A 14,879-nucleotide genomic window follows, 5' to 3' on the forward strand; every position below is an offset into this window, starting at 1 on the left:
AGAGACAGCAGAGGATTCACTCTCTGATAGACACAAGATGCCTTGTTTACTCGGCAGCGGGCTAGGCGCCCTGACAGAGGCAGAGAATGGCCCCCCGACGCGGCTGCAGTCTGGGGACAGGTAGTCCGGGGACGGCTTTCGGGAGGAGAGGAGGTCTGAGCTGTACCTTGAAGCACATGAAGCCTCTGAACAATGGGGCCGCAATCCAAGGACCAAGAGCGCGTGCTAGTACGAAGGAGCAGTGGAGAGCCTGGTGTGTGGGCGGACAGCCAGTCACTGATCTGGCTGGTGGGTCTGCAGGGGAGTCGGGGTAAGCGACGAACTGGGCACTGGGACTGACATCAGGCTCTGACCGGCCGGTTTCTGCTCTGCTTAGGGGTTTAGAGTTCATCCTGAAATTGTATTGAAAACGTTTTCAAAGGCAGTGGCGGGATCAGTGCAGGATGTGGAGTGGGCAGAGACGAGAACGTTTTTACACTAGTCCAGTCGAGAGATGGAGGCCTGGGAGATATGGGGAAAGGAGAAAAGATTGAGGAGATACTGTTATCGAAAACCGACCTCTGTGCTCCAGAGCCGGAATACAACACAAAGAGCTTGGGGTGGAAGAGGAACGCTCATTTTATCACTTTGCCAGGCAAAGGAGGCTGCAGCAGGCTACTGCCTTCACAAGTGCAGACCCACCCAGAGTGAAGGGCTGAAGGGTGTCGTAGGGAAATACAGGATCTGCGTTATCCAGGAGGAGTCTGGTCCTGGCTTCCCGTGCCTTCCCGGTGGGCTCCTGACTAGCGCCCGCACTGGGCTCTGAGTCTCATTGCTGAGTAGACGTGGAGGCCGGCGAGATGTCAATATTGATACCGAGTTCCTGGAACAAAGGATCCTATAGAAAAGCAACTGAAGGGGAGGGGGAGGCTCTAGGAGCAAGAAAGAGAACAATTTGTTCCGTTGAGAGTCAAGCCTTGCTGAAGCATTAGTGTGTCCATCTTAATTTCCATCCGCCTCTAGGTTTCTGTAGCAGTCTCAATGTTAAGGAAGGAGAAGCAACAGAAGTTCGTGGCTGGCCAAAGGTTGGGGGCCGAGGGTCGGGCGGAGCCCCTGGTTTCTGATTGGGCTGTGGTGATGTCATGGCCTCCAGGTGGACCCCGGATGCTGGTGAGATGAGACTGATGGAGGTGCTCACCTAAGAGATAGCTTGTCCAGGAGGATCAAGATGAACACAAGACAGCAAACAGCCCCTCAGAAACGGGGAAAGCCAGGAAGGAAGAGTTCCGTGTCATCCAGACAAGAGCAATTCCTTTGGTGTCATAGGGGCCAAGAGAGCTGCCAGTGGCAGGAGGGCAGGCTGGCATGCAGGTGATCTGGGACGGCGGGGAGGCAGTGTGCTCACCAGAGGACCTAGTGTTGGCGGGAAAGTCGCTGTTTTGTTTTGACTTCATTATGAGACAGAATTGAGGGAAAACAGCAAGTGGAGAAGGTAAGGGCGAAGGTTGACGGGAAAGGGTTAGAATGAAATGGGGTCCCTGGGGAAAGATCCAGGACACAGACCAGAAGGTCTCCACTCAGGGTTGCGGCTCTCCTGAGAGGCATTTTGGAAATGTGTGGGACAGTCTGGAGGGTTGAGGTGATTTATAGCGGGGTGGGGGGGGGAGCGGATTAAGGCATTGAGTGGGCAGAGCCCTGGGAGGTAACATTCTGTGATGGGCAACATAGGGGAGGACGTTTGTATGTCCTGGACAGCTTTCAAATGACCCGCCAAACGGGAGGGTGAAGAACCTGTTTAGAATCATCTGAGCCTGGCACCTAATTCTGGTTTTCACATAAACAAAAAAGAATTTTTATGCAATGTTAATATAATTTTTCCAAAGATTCAACTGTTGTGTAAATTGAGGGGAAATTATACTGTATTTTGTTGAGAGTTTTAGCAGGGGTTCATCATTTTGGGGATGGCGTTTTTGCCTCTCCTGTTTGAGTCCCAATACCAAATACGTGTATCAGCCTGCACACGCGTAACGATCATATGTTGACTCTACAGCTAGGTGCAAGCATTTGTGTGCCTAATTGTGTATTCAGTATAGTAGGGCCGGAACTTTTACGTATTGAAATGTTCATTACTACCCTTTAATTTCCCTTTTATTTTGTAATTGCAGCATTAAATCAATTACAATGTCAGTATGTATCTTAGGTAGGTTAGGTTGATTTCTCAGTAATAAAGAGCAAGAGGTTTGCAAAGTATTTTTTATTTTATTTTTTTTTAAAGATTTTATTTATTCATGAGAGACAGAGAGAGAGAGAGAGAGAGGCAGAGGGAGAAGCAGGCTCCCAAGGAGCAGGGAGCCCGATGCGGGACTCGATCCCAGGACCCCGGGATCATGACCTGAGCCAAAGGCAGATGCTTAACCATCTGAGCCACCCAGGCACCCTGCAAAGTATTTTTTAAAAATGAGGACTTTGGATCTGATTCAGTTGAGAATCATCAGCAAAGATAGAAGCATGAAGCAGGAGAAGCCACTGGACACTGCCTCCGGAATGTCAAAAAGGTGGATGAGATACACATGAGGAGAAGTAGGGGAGGACATGGGGTTGAGGGAGTTATCCTGTGCCTTACCCTTTGTCAAGTTGGAGGTTAGGATGTGTTCAGAGTGAGGAAGGAAGTGAATGTAATAAAATCGACATAAAAGAGAGAGGGAAATCTAAAAGAGTCTCTTGGAGGGAATGGTGCTGCAGATCATGGGAACATTGCCAGGCAGTCTTGAAAGCCCAGATGTGGTTGGAAACCACAGATTTGTGCAGAGCCTCCATCGGTACCATGGTGTGACCTTTGCCAGAGGTGTTCAGCAAGAGTGCTTCTCTGTGGGAGCACAGAAGGAGCACGGCTGAATTAATCTCAGGTTGGAGTTTTCCCAAGCAGGAATGACAGAAGAATAAAAGGTCAAAGATTATGTGTATTAACTAGCAGACTGAGTGGTGTAGCAGTGACCCATGATTAGAGCCAAAAGCGACGGCTAAGAAACTATCATGACCTAAAGGACCCTGGTCAACACCAGGGGCCCCAGCAGTGGTACAACCTTCCTCTTTCTATTCCAACAGTGAAATCAGCTTTATTCCCTACTTGGTTTGTTAGTTGGGGGGGGCTCTTTTAAAATATTTTTCTCTGTTTGGCCAAATGAAATTTTTGGCACTGGCTTTCGTGGGCTGCCATTTTCCCAGGTTGCCGTAAAGAAAAAAATCCAGGGTTGACAACTTCCGTGGCCTCCTATTGTAGATGGTGGTGGGCTTTGCTAAGCCGAAGGCAAGTGTTAACAAATCCAGAGGGAGAATAGCCCTTTGGTGAGGCAATCAGTAAAAACTAAGCAGCAAATAGGAAGTATAGCTAATGGAAAACTCTTGGTTTGAAAAGTTCTGTAAATTCCCACATGTACTCTGAAGAGTCGCACTCTTTAGAATCAGGAGGGACCTTACAAGTTTCTCATTTAAATTTTCACCCAAATTTCCATTTCCAAATGTTGAAATCTTGTTTTTTCTCAGACACTCAAATTTCTCTTATTGGGGGACGGGTGCCCCGGGGGTGGACCCGGGGCCCCCTCACTGCACCCCCTATTCGTTGGCGCTGCTCCTGGAGTCCTGCGGGGTCATCACACCAGGCAGCCCCGGTGGGCTGGGGCAGGGCTCCATGTGCAGGGCCTAGAAACTTCATCTGCCTGGGAGGCCAGCCCTTCAGTGGTTGGGACCTGCGGCCGCCCAATCTCACTGGTGAAACCACACTCTCCCAGCACCCTGCCGCCATCCAGAAGCTGGTCATCCCTGTAGAAAAGCTGCATGTCGGGGCGCCGCTTAAGGATGCCCTCAACGATGCGCTTCAGCTCCAGCACCGGGCTCCACTCCTCGGCCTCCGTGATGATGATGGTCTTGTGGCACCAGATCAGGAGAAACACATCCTGGGAGGTGGCAGGCCAGCATGAGGGGGGGATCCCTAGACCCCACCTTGCAGGGCATGCCACCCCCCCGCCCCTCTATACCTTCCATACCCCCCCCCATCCTGCCCCAGCCCAGCCTCCAAATGTTGAAGTCTTAAGTGTTAGCCTCTAGCTGCATAATCCAAATCCCAGCCCATTCCCCTCTGCCCCTTAACTACAGAGGAAGCAAAAAAGAGTACGGGAAAGGAGAAGGGTCGCCACCTGATGCCCGTATTTAGATTTAGGGACTAAAATAGTGAGGGGAGTGAGGGGAGAGTTGGCTCACCAGCAGAGTTACAGGAAGCTGAGGACATCTGGCAGTTGGCAGGCAGCTCAGTGACATTGGGAATGTCAGGGGCCCTGGGGGGGCGGTGGCACAAACTGTGGGAATTGATAGGGGTTGCAGACCAATGTGGAAACTAATACTAAAAGGCTAATAAGGTGATAGGGATTCCTGCCTTGAAGGATCATGACTAGAAGTGACTAAAACCAACAAGAATTAGTGTCACGAGTATATCACAAAGTTGGAAAAGGGTATAAAGAGGAAATTCACAGAAGGAAAAACCCAAATGGCTAACGAGTATATGAACAGTTACATAAACACTAATAATCATAGAACTGTGAGCAAAAATGAGTCGTTGGAGACTGGCAAAAATTAGACACTGAAATAAAGCACTGGCAACGATGTGGAGGCGTAGGAGGCCTCAGACATTGCTAATGGCCATGCAGACTGGTAAAGCCATTCTGGAAAGTGATTTGGCAGAACTTCATGGAACAAACGTGAGACTGCTCTGTGACCAGGGATTGTTCTCTCGACATAGACCCAAGAGAAAGTCCTTTAAAGTTTCTGTAGGGACATCACCGAGGACACCGTCATGGTGTTGTTCCTGGTAAGGAGAAGCTGGAAACCTAGGTGTCTGTCGCTAGGGGAGTGTGTGGGGAAAATGGGAGAAGCACACAGTGGTCTGCTCTTCAGTACTTAGAAGCAGGAACTAGATGTGCTTAGGGTAGAAGGATAGATTTTTTAAAAAACAGTGCTGAGTGAAAAACCAAAGCCAAAGAAAGAAAACAATACCATCCACAATGTGAAACATATGCAGACACAGAAAATGGCCCTGAATACTTTGCAAAGATGCTGTATTTATTTAGGGAATTAGAATGGCTATAACAGAAGCACTCTAAATGATCATAGATTAAACCAGATACATTTTTTTTCTCCTGTAAAAATTCAGGCGGGCAGCCCACGGGAGTCTTGTGACTCAAAATCACTGAGGACGCAACTGCTTCTTTCCTTGTGCTTTCCCACCTCATTGTGGCTTATAGACTGGGTCCCCTGAGGCTGCTTGATCTCCTCCCTCATCCTCCCAGTCGGGGCATGGGAAGGAAGAAGAGGAAGGAGAAGTACACATTTCTGCCTATAGGGCAACCTAGAGGTTGGCATGTCACTTTTGCCCGTGTCCCACTGCCAAAATTAGGTAGTGACGTCAGCCTAACAGCCCGCTACAAATTCTGTTAGTGTGTAAGGGGGACAAGAAGCAGTGTCCGCCACAAACATGTACATAAGTAACGCACATCAGGCACATTAACGTGGGGACCCGAGGACGGAGGAATGGAGATCGGGAGGAAAGAGGAAGAAGGACATTTATATGAAACAAGAAAGCGTCCTTGTGTGGGTTCATGAGGACAGTGTATCATAAACTGAGACCTATGATTAAGGCATTCCTCTGCACCTGGAGGTCATTTAAAAAAAAAAAAAAGGAAGAGACAAGGAATGGAAATGGAAGGGAAGGAAGAACAGGAGAGAAAGAAGGACGGCAGAGGTTCCAGTCGCGTGGAAAGTTCTCAGGGGAGCGGTATGGGGGACTGACACTGCCCCGTGAGTCACAGCTATTCCAGGACTAGGGGGCACTATTGCTAACAGTCCCGTGAAACCACCAAAGAGAAGCAGCGTTGGCCTCTGATGTCCTAGGTCAGCTTGTCTTCGTTTCCCTGCTGCTCCCTGAGCAATTCCAATTGCTTGAGTGCACAGAGAGCCGGTTCCGTGGAAGATCAGGGGTGGGATTTTCCAGGCTGAGGATTCTGTGGGTCAGTGAGCTGGCCATCCTCGCTTGCAAACCCCAGGAAGAACAGAGAGATGGGCCGTGGGGCTAAACTCTCATGCTGCCGTGCTCTGGGGAGGAAGGGAAGAAGAGGAAGAAGCAGGCTCACCAGGCTGCAGAGCGTTTGGCGCGAAAACACTGACCTGGGTTGAGAGTTTAGCAAATCTCATTTGACTATTGCCCAGGAGAAGAGAGGCCTCAGTGATTATGCCATAGTTAACTCAGAAGTGGCTATAGTGAACATCGTTAACATATACATGTATTATGGAAGTCAGTTATTTTGTATTTTAGATGACCGCTCTCTGTCTTTGGTAGAAAAGAAAGAGAGTAAGAATAGCTTAGAAACAATACAGATGCAAGGTCACGTTCTTGTTTTAATACTTGTAGATGAACAGTCTTGGGCAGTCACTTAACCTCTTAAAGCCTCCCTTTCCTCACTGGCACAGGGAACCGAACAGTAGTCACCTAGCAGGGTTAGTTAGGACACTGTAGGTAATGCCATAAAGTGTCTGTACCGCCTGGCTTACAGAGGGGTCCGACCATTATTAACATTAGCCACTAAATATTGGAATGGGTCTTTTCCCCTATAAATGTTTAGTTGGTCCCTTAGTTAACTCTTCACCATATTTCTTTGCTAACAGGTGTGTGTGCATGTGTGGAGAGTGAGAGACGGCATTAACACTGCATCTCTCATTTCCATATAAACTGGGCGTCTTTAATTCTGTTAATCATTTTGAACCTGCAAGTCAGTCCTTTTGTCCATTGTTGAAACAGTTGGTTCTGGAAAACATGACAGCATAAGCCACAAAGAACAGGAGGGGGAGAGGGGAGTGGCGGGGGACGCATGAAGTCAGGTGACATGGCGAGAAGGCTTTGTTTTGATCAGGTACTTGGGCAGCCTTCCAATCTTTGGTTATGCCATTACAAAAGAAATGCCACTAAGAACCTTTGAAACTGCTGACGGGAAAAAAGAGTCAATGGAACAAAATCTTGAACTTGGAAGAATCTTAGCTGTCCATGAGAGCAGTCCTGCTGTTTTCCGGGAACACGTGCAAAAGTAGAATAAGGGGCAACACAGCAGTGGCATTCAGAATGAAGCTCTGCACTCTGGGAGAGCCAAAGCGAGGCTTCACCTAGCTCAAGGACCAAATTAATCACCAACACAGCTCGGATTTCAAACACGCTGATAGAGAAACCAGTATTTTTCAGTGAGTGACTTCCAGCATCTACTTCCATCCCAAACTGAAAGAAATCTAATAATAGCAAGGAGACTTCTCCACTCTCTGGGATTTGCAGGAGATAATTACACCTCTGAAGGATTAAAGGTATCATCTGCTTTCTTGCCCTGTTAAAACCTGATTGTCTTTCAATTACCACCCCTTGCTCGGTCTGTGGCTCTAAGACCCGGCAGTAGTTAAGAGAGAATGTATTTATTGTAAAATCATGCATATCTTTAATGAGGCTCCTTAGGACAAACTTATTTCTTAAGGATAGGATAATAATCATAGAAATTAGGGAATGCATTTGCAAACTTTAAATTGAACCTCAATGCAGTGCAGTTAAGTTTTGAAGAAATGAAGAAACACCCCACACCTAGAAAAGGAGATATGTAATGATCGTTTCTTCATAAAAAGAATATAGATTAAAGGTATAAAAATGTTCTCACTCACTTCTAGGAAAAGTCTGTAGATGAGTTTGTCTGTTGTACGCAAGGAGAACTATGTAGATGATTTCTTTTTGCCTTGGCATTCAATTGTAACACTTCCTTTTATGCACGTACCTGTAACCTCTATCCCTTCGTCTCTTTTATATAATCTTTTTCTTTAATTCTTAATCCTCCTATTTTATATAATATTTGATTTTATGAGATGCCTGGGATATTCCTGGAAATCTAGGTGTTTTAAAAATCAGTCAGATAAACCCTTTCTCCCCTGGGTGAAATGAAGTGAATTCCCTTAATATTCCATTACCACACACAGACATTTGCCACAGTCTTTAGGAACTTTCTTGTTGTCCTTATGTTCAAGTTGCTTCTTTCCCTGAAAGCTACCCTGTCCCCTTAACCTTCACTATCCTGCTCTGGCTCAAGTAGTGGCTTTATCGTGCGTAGATTACACCGTCTCCGCCCTGCCATGCTCTCCAGCCAAATTTCCCTTCCATTTAATCCCCAAAGTGATGCCAAGTCGACTTTCTTTATAGACAGCTCAAGGCCTCCGAGGTCACTCTCTGCCACGGCTGAAAGCTAAGGTTATGTTCATTCAGCCCCAGACTCTAATCAGAAGTGAGTGGCTAAAAGCCCAGGGACGGTGTGACCAGCCTCCCAGGCTGTTAGGCCCAATCAGGAGAGTAGGTTGTTTTCTTCTGGAGGGATTCGAACTTTCCTTATTGAGACCAAATAGACATGATTGAGCTTTTATTCCCAAGAACTGTTGTCTTATCTGCCAAGTCTCAGTCACAGGACAAAGGCTCCAGGAGTTAACATGTTTATTACTGGACGTGGTGACCACCGTTGACGCCTTTGGTCTGTTTGATACGGAAAAGGGATTACAGATCCATCCAAGGACCATGGAAGAGAAGCATTTTCAGATAGAAAACAACAAAAATAGTTTGCGGTAGTACATGCTTTTTACCTGGTGCTCTTGACGGGGCGTTCGCTTGGGATCTCCCTTAGCTAACCTCTGCACGTTGGCCAGCTCAGGGTGCCACTCACCAAGCCAACGTTGTGTGGTCTGCTCATTTTCTAGGGCTGCTATCGCCAAGTCCCAAAACTGGGTGGCTTCCAACAACATAAATTTATTTTCTCAGGGTTCTTGAAGTCCGTAAGTCTGAAATTAGGGAGTCAGCAGGTCCATGCTCTCTCAGGTCCATGCTCTCTGAGGCTTTAGAGGAGAATCATTACTTGCCTCTTCCTAGCTCCTGGCAGTTTGACCTTGGCATTCCCTGGTTTGTAGCTGCCTCCCTCCGCAGTGTGCCTCTGCCCAGCCCAAAGCCAACCTGTCCCTGTGTCTCTGTGTCTTCACATGACCTTCTCTTGGCTTAGAAGCATACCGTCACGTTAGATTAAGAGCTCGTCTTACTCCAATAAGACTCCATCTTAACTAATGACCTCTGCAAAGACCTATTTCCAAATATAAGGTCAGATTCTGAGGCATTGGGGTTAGGACTTTAGCATATCTTTTTGGAAGTACGTGATTCAACCCGTAACTCTGGGATAAATGTAAGTTCACGTCTCCCACACGCCCTTAGATACTCTGGGCAGGAGGAACAACTTTATCCTTAAGGTGGAGATGACAATGTTGGAGTGGCATCAGGGTGCTGGAGAGAGCGCATGTCCTCACCTCTCCGGTGCTCAGAAATCACCCTTTGCTCTTTGTCTGAGCCCCGCCATGTTGGTCTGCTACCTGGCCCCCGCCACAGCCAGTGTCCTGACAAAGTTTCCGTCTGTGTTTGTAGCGTGCGCAATCAGAGCCGTATCTGTGCCATTAAAATGCTTGCAGGTCTGCCAGGAACATGAATGACAGGCATTTTCCACAAAAATTTCTCTTCCTCAGTCAAGCTAGGAACTGTTTCTAAAAGCACCACAGAGGCACTGAATTCCCAAGGGATCCGTCCCTTTGTAGGGAGCCAGACTTGCCACCAAATGCCAACATCCTCTACCCAAGGTGCCAGGGCCCACCCCTCACAGGCCGACTCTAGAAGAGCATTTGGCCGGAGGCTGGCTTCAAGGGAGAAGTGGGCAATGTGCTTCTGCCTACAGATCGTACCCCAAGGTCATCCTTGGGACGTTGGGGGGCGGGGTTGGGAGAAAGTGGAGGGGACTGAGGACGGCTCAGGTTTGCCCTGATGCCCTAATGAGGAGCACGTGGGTGGAGAGGGTGGACAGGCCCACAGTGCTGACAGCCTCGAGCCAGTGGACGGCCACCCAGCCTCCCAGCTGCCGCCGCTCCACTCCCTGTGGCAACTACCTGTGTCTTCCTTTGGTGCAGCAAGGGCACGCGGAAGGCCAAAAACAAGGAGCTCTATAGGGCTAGCCCAGGGCACAACCGAGGAGAGGCAGTGTGTCCTGGGTGCCTTGCCACACGCCACCCCTCCCAGCACCCTCGGTCCCTTTGCCTGCCTCAGACCAACTCAGCAAAACCTTGCTCTTTAAACCTTGGCTGGCTCTCGCCATCTGTGCTACCATGTAGATAGACATGAAGTAAATCTGGGCTCCGTCCTCAACATTTATCTCAAAACAAAAATCTAACAAGAAAGCCTTAGAAAAACGCTGTCTCTCCTGAAATCTTAAATAAGGTGGCAAAGATGGGTAGCAGAAAACAGCAACAAAATGCCTAAAAACTGATCTTAAGGATTCTCTCCCCACCTGATTCCCCCACACTCACTTTTCTCCTCTCCCCCTTCCCCAGCTTTTTAATCCAGGGCTTCTGCAGTTCTACACTATCCTATGAAAAGTGATCTTTTTTTTTTTTTTTTAAGATTTTATTTATTTATTTGACAGAGAGAGACAGCGAGAGAGGGAACACAAGCAGGGGGAGTGGGAGAGGGAGAAGCAGGCTTCCTGCTGAGCAGGGAGCCCGATGCGGGGCTCGATTCCAGGACCCTGGGATCATGACCTGAGCTGAAGGCAGTCGCCCAACGACTGAGCCACCCAGGCACCCCTGAAAAGTGATCTTCTTGACTCTGTCTTATCGTACTTCTGCTTCTGGACCCTATTTATTATTATCAAAACAAGGACAGCAGAACAGTGTGAATGGAGGTCTTCCTGTAGAAGGCTTGTAGGGGAAATATTTAACCAGTAATGATTTGGGTCCATACTACACTCCCAAAGAACCCTGAAAATCTTTCACTCCTCAATATACCGAAAAGAGACTCTCTCATACAGGAATTCCAGGCACTGTAATAAGTTGGGGAGTGGGGGCAGGGTTGGCGGGGTGAAGAGCTGGAGCAAGTGGAGAATTTGGTGAACAGATTATCCGTTCCCTCCCAGCACAGCTGTAGTGCCTGGTGATGGCTCTGCACTTCATCGAAGTTTCTGGATGAGGGCCCTAACTCCCTGCTCTCCCACACCCTGGGCACAGGGCTGACTTAAAGCACCCAGCTTCAGGCTGAGTTTCATGCCTCCAGAGTTCCAAATTGGGTCTAACTGTAGTTGCAGATACGACGCTACTAGGCTAGGGTGTAATCATCATCATCTCCCCAAAACGTCCTAGTTTCCTTGTATCTAATTTCATGTGCAGGCAATACAAATAAATCACTGAAGAGTTAATGTTTTTAGCTTCTTGTTAAAGCCCCAAAGAGGTAAATCCCCTAAAGTGAATTTTTTTTCTTCCATTCTTACTTAGAAGCCAACTCTACCTCAGCGTTCAAGTCTCTTCCACTCCTACACGTTCTGCCATGAGTTTGTAAATCTTCAAATTGTTAAAGAGACACAACACATTTGGTTCTAACGTACTGCTTGGAGCTGATGGAGTGGGTTGGGGCTGGGCGGTGGGGTGTGTTGAGTGGGTAAGGAGACAAAAGAGAAAGTTGTAGCCATGAGCACACAGTATCCCCAGCCCCAGAACTCACCTCTGCACTGTGAAGTTCCGAGACAAAACTGAAAGCGTTCATACCCGCGAAGCTGAGACTTCCTTGGAAATGTTCTGAGTTCACACTTGACCGGCAAGGTTGGGAAACAAGGCCCTCCGGTGAAGGAGACAAGGATCATATACTGGGACAAAGAATGCAGTTTGCTCTTGGTGGCCCTTCCTATTTGTAGTAGTTATTTTTATTTTGTGCACTTTTCCTTTCATCTTAATTCACTGAAGCTTGTTGCTTCCATCTCAGTGACAAGATATCTAAGGAGAATGTTATCCTAAATTGTTGACGGGTATTAGCCTCCGGAACTTCTAGTCTCCTTCATTTCTCTGAGATAGGCGTTCAGGAAAGAAGGTGTTCATAATGAGGTGAACCAGCCAGTGACTGGTTCAAGACCTTTTACATCCCAGTGGGCTGGTGAGCAAGCAAAAGGCCAGACGGGTCACCAGTCCCAGGAGTATAGAAGTAGCTGTAGCTCCACATCTCCTCCCACTGCTGGAACCACAGCCAAGGTTACCACTCTTCCAGACGCTCTTCCAGAAGCCACCCTTGCTCTCCTGCTTGGCTTCCAGGTGGTCCATGCAGTGGATCCACCCACACGATAGCTTTGCTCGGAGTAGCATGGCTGGGCCACCATCCTTCAGTCTGATTAGTGCAGATGTAATCCTCACTGGGGATGTGACCAGACCCTCACTAGGAAGACCACCACTACCGTGAAGATGCAGAGCAAATAGAGTGAGCTTAAAAACAGCTTTTGCTCCAAATGCACCTTTCTTGTATTTTATTTCATAACCAAAAAAATTACCCAAATGTTTCCTTTTACAGCGTATGTAAAATACTATTTTTCTAGAGAGATTTATGGGAATACAGACAATATCACTTAGATTATGATCCCCGAAATTATACTAGCTTGGTGCCCAAATAATCTAGCTGCTCAATTTTGCATAGTATCAAAGCAGAGAAGGGGCAGCATGATCTTTGTAGGACCAGCTATGAAAGTAAGAGTGGGGTGGTCCTATGTGGAACGAGGTAAGTCTCTGCCTCAGTTAAACCACTGGTGCTAATTGTGTCAAGCTTTCGAATAACCACCTCCTTTAGACTTTGAGCTCCACTCGGAGAAAACCTCTAGTCTACAGCTAGATTCTACCCCAGTATCAGCAGGTCATCCCGATAACTGCTGGTCAGCAGTTACGAACAGCAGAATGGGAGAAGTTTAACCAAGGTCTCCTCATCCTGGGTAGTCAAGACCTCCTGAGGAGGGACTAGGGTAATTCTCTCTGCACAGAGATGCCGTGTCTGGAACAATTATCTGTGCATATAAATTATGTGTTTGTGTGTCATATACGTCAAGCTCCGATTTTAGCTCACATTACTGCATCATAAGCCAGCTGAGCAGCCATCACTAGATTTCCTTTTATGGGCTTAGGACTTCACACACACCATCCATTTAATATTAGACTTTTTAAATTAAAGTAATTAAAAAAAAAACCCTTTCCTGATGTCTGACTCAGAGAGAAAGAATGGAAAGCTAAAAACAAGACACGACATCAGCTGAAATAAACTTGAATGCCCACCATGCTTTTTATTCTCAACCCTCATGCAGAAAAGATCTCGGTTGTTCAATGAACCAATTAATACCAATGACTGTAATTGTCATTCAAACGACGTGAGTTCACAGGATAAAAATAAAAACAGTTTAATTCAGTGTTCCAGGAAAATAAAAGAGCTCATCAGGTTGAGAGGAGGAAGACACAAACAATTATAGTCCAGAAAAGTCTAGGCACCGTGTGCATTTGTCTGTGTTTCCTCACTGGGAATTCTGCCTGAGGAAATGCACCCGCGAGCTGCCATCGTCCTGCGTCAGGCTTGGCCCAGCGCCCACAGCAAGCCCACACCTGGATGGCGGGCCAGATGCTCACACACTGAGCTGCCTGCCGTGGAAGGTGTTCACCCTGAGCCTGATAATATACAGAGATGGTTTACCACATTTGCCCTTGGTGCTTCCTGGATCGAAACTTCGGGCTCTTTTTTTGACTTCATTAATAATGAAGAGGGAAAGAGAAGCTCTTTTTCTGTGAAGCTGGATGATGGTGCTGAGTTTTATTTTTGTACCTCAGGATTTCTTTTTTCCTCCGTCATTCAGGAAAGCTATTAGATAGCCCTGGAAGATGTCTTTGTAAACCTCCTCTGTCTTCTGATACTAGATAGGAGCAGTTTGAAATGGTCTTCAAGGGATGAGCTCGGGAGTGGGGCAAGGGGTGTGGGGGAGTGGGGCAGGGCGTGGGGAGCCAAGCTTCCCCCTCATAACCACGTGGTGGCCAAGTGACAGCACAGGGCCGGAAGACTGGCAGCGTGTCTGAAGGTAGGAGGGGTGCTCCGAGGCTCCAAGCTCCCATTACAGCTCTGGCTTCATAGCTCCCCAGCTTAAGAATCTATGACACGAAAAGCCCAAAATCCCATCTGGGAAGTAATTGCAGACCTCCTAACCAAGCCAGTTCAACCAGGTCTAGATTCTGCGGCTCAAAGATTCTTGTGGTTTATGGACCAAACGTCCCCTAAAATCAGTGTGGGAAATAGCAGGTGTTAGAAGCTTCTGGCATTTAAGAATGCTTTGATAAGATTGATTGAAATATCCCAGGGACCCAAACAGGCTATTTTAACACCCCGCAGCTTGTCAGCACACAAGGGACACTTGCTTTAATCTGGGGGATTTTCACATTCGCTTTCTGAAGACGGTTGTCGTGACCTGAGGGTGTGTGCGCGATGTCATGTTTAGTGCTGTTAAGCCATGTTTTGTGACGTGGCCCACATTTAGTGTAGCCAGAACCACAAATGTGTCTTAGTGACCTTTAGCTAGTATATAAAGGCACATGCAACAACAATCTCTTCTGCTATGGTTTTTATTTTTCCATCTAGTACCACTGAAGGTCCTTCTCTGAAATCACACCCGGCTAACGAACCCCAGAGCGTTGTGCTTCATCTCAATCCAGTGACCTGTTTCACACTCAGCCATCCAGGCTCCTGCAGGCAGCAAGGTTTGTTTCAGTGTCTCTCAGTGGGAGCTCGACTGGCATTTGGGGGAAGGAGGAAGAGGAGAGTGAGAGGGGTTGGGGTTTGGGCAGTTCATTGTACAGAGCTGTCCCTGCGGTGAGCAATGAGTAGCATGTCTCTCCCACCACGCCCCCCCATCACCCACACTAAATCCCTCTGCCAGTATGCATTTTCAGATGTCCCTTTGGGAAAGAGAAACGCA

At 47.6% G+C, this 14,879-nt stretch overlaps 1 pseudogene; it reads right to left on the minus strand.

Moving 5' to 3' along the window:
- Positions 1-3,591: 3,591 nt before the first annotated feature.
- LOC141374852 (elongin-B-like) lies at positions 3,592-11,659 on the minus strand (annotated as a pseudogene).
- Positions 11,660-14,879: the final 3,220 nt, after the last annotated feature.

This window comes from Callorhinus ursinus, unplaced genomic scaffold (genome assembly GCF_003265705.2).
Source record: "Callorhinus ursinus isolate GAN/ISIS: 27379988/994484 unplaced genomic scaffold, GSC_fseal_2.0 scaffold23, whole genome shotgun sequence".
Lineage (NCBI taxonomy): Eukaryota > Metazoa > Chordata > Mammalia > Carnivora > Otariidae > Callorhinus > Callorhinus ursinus.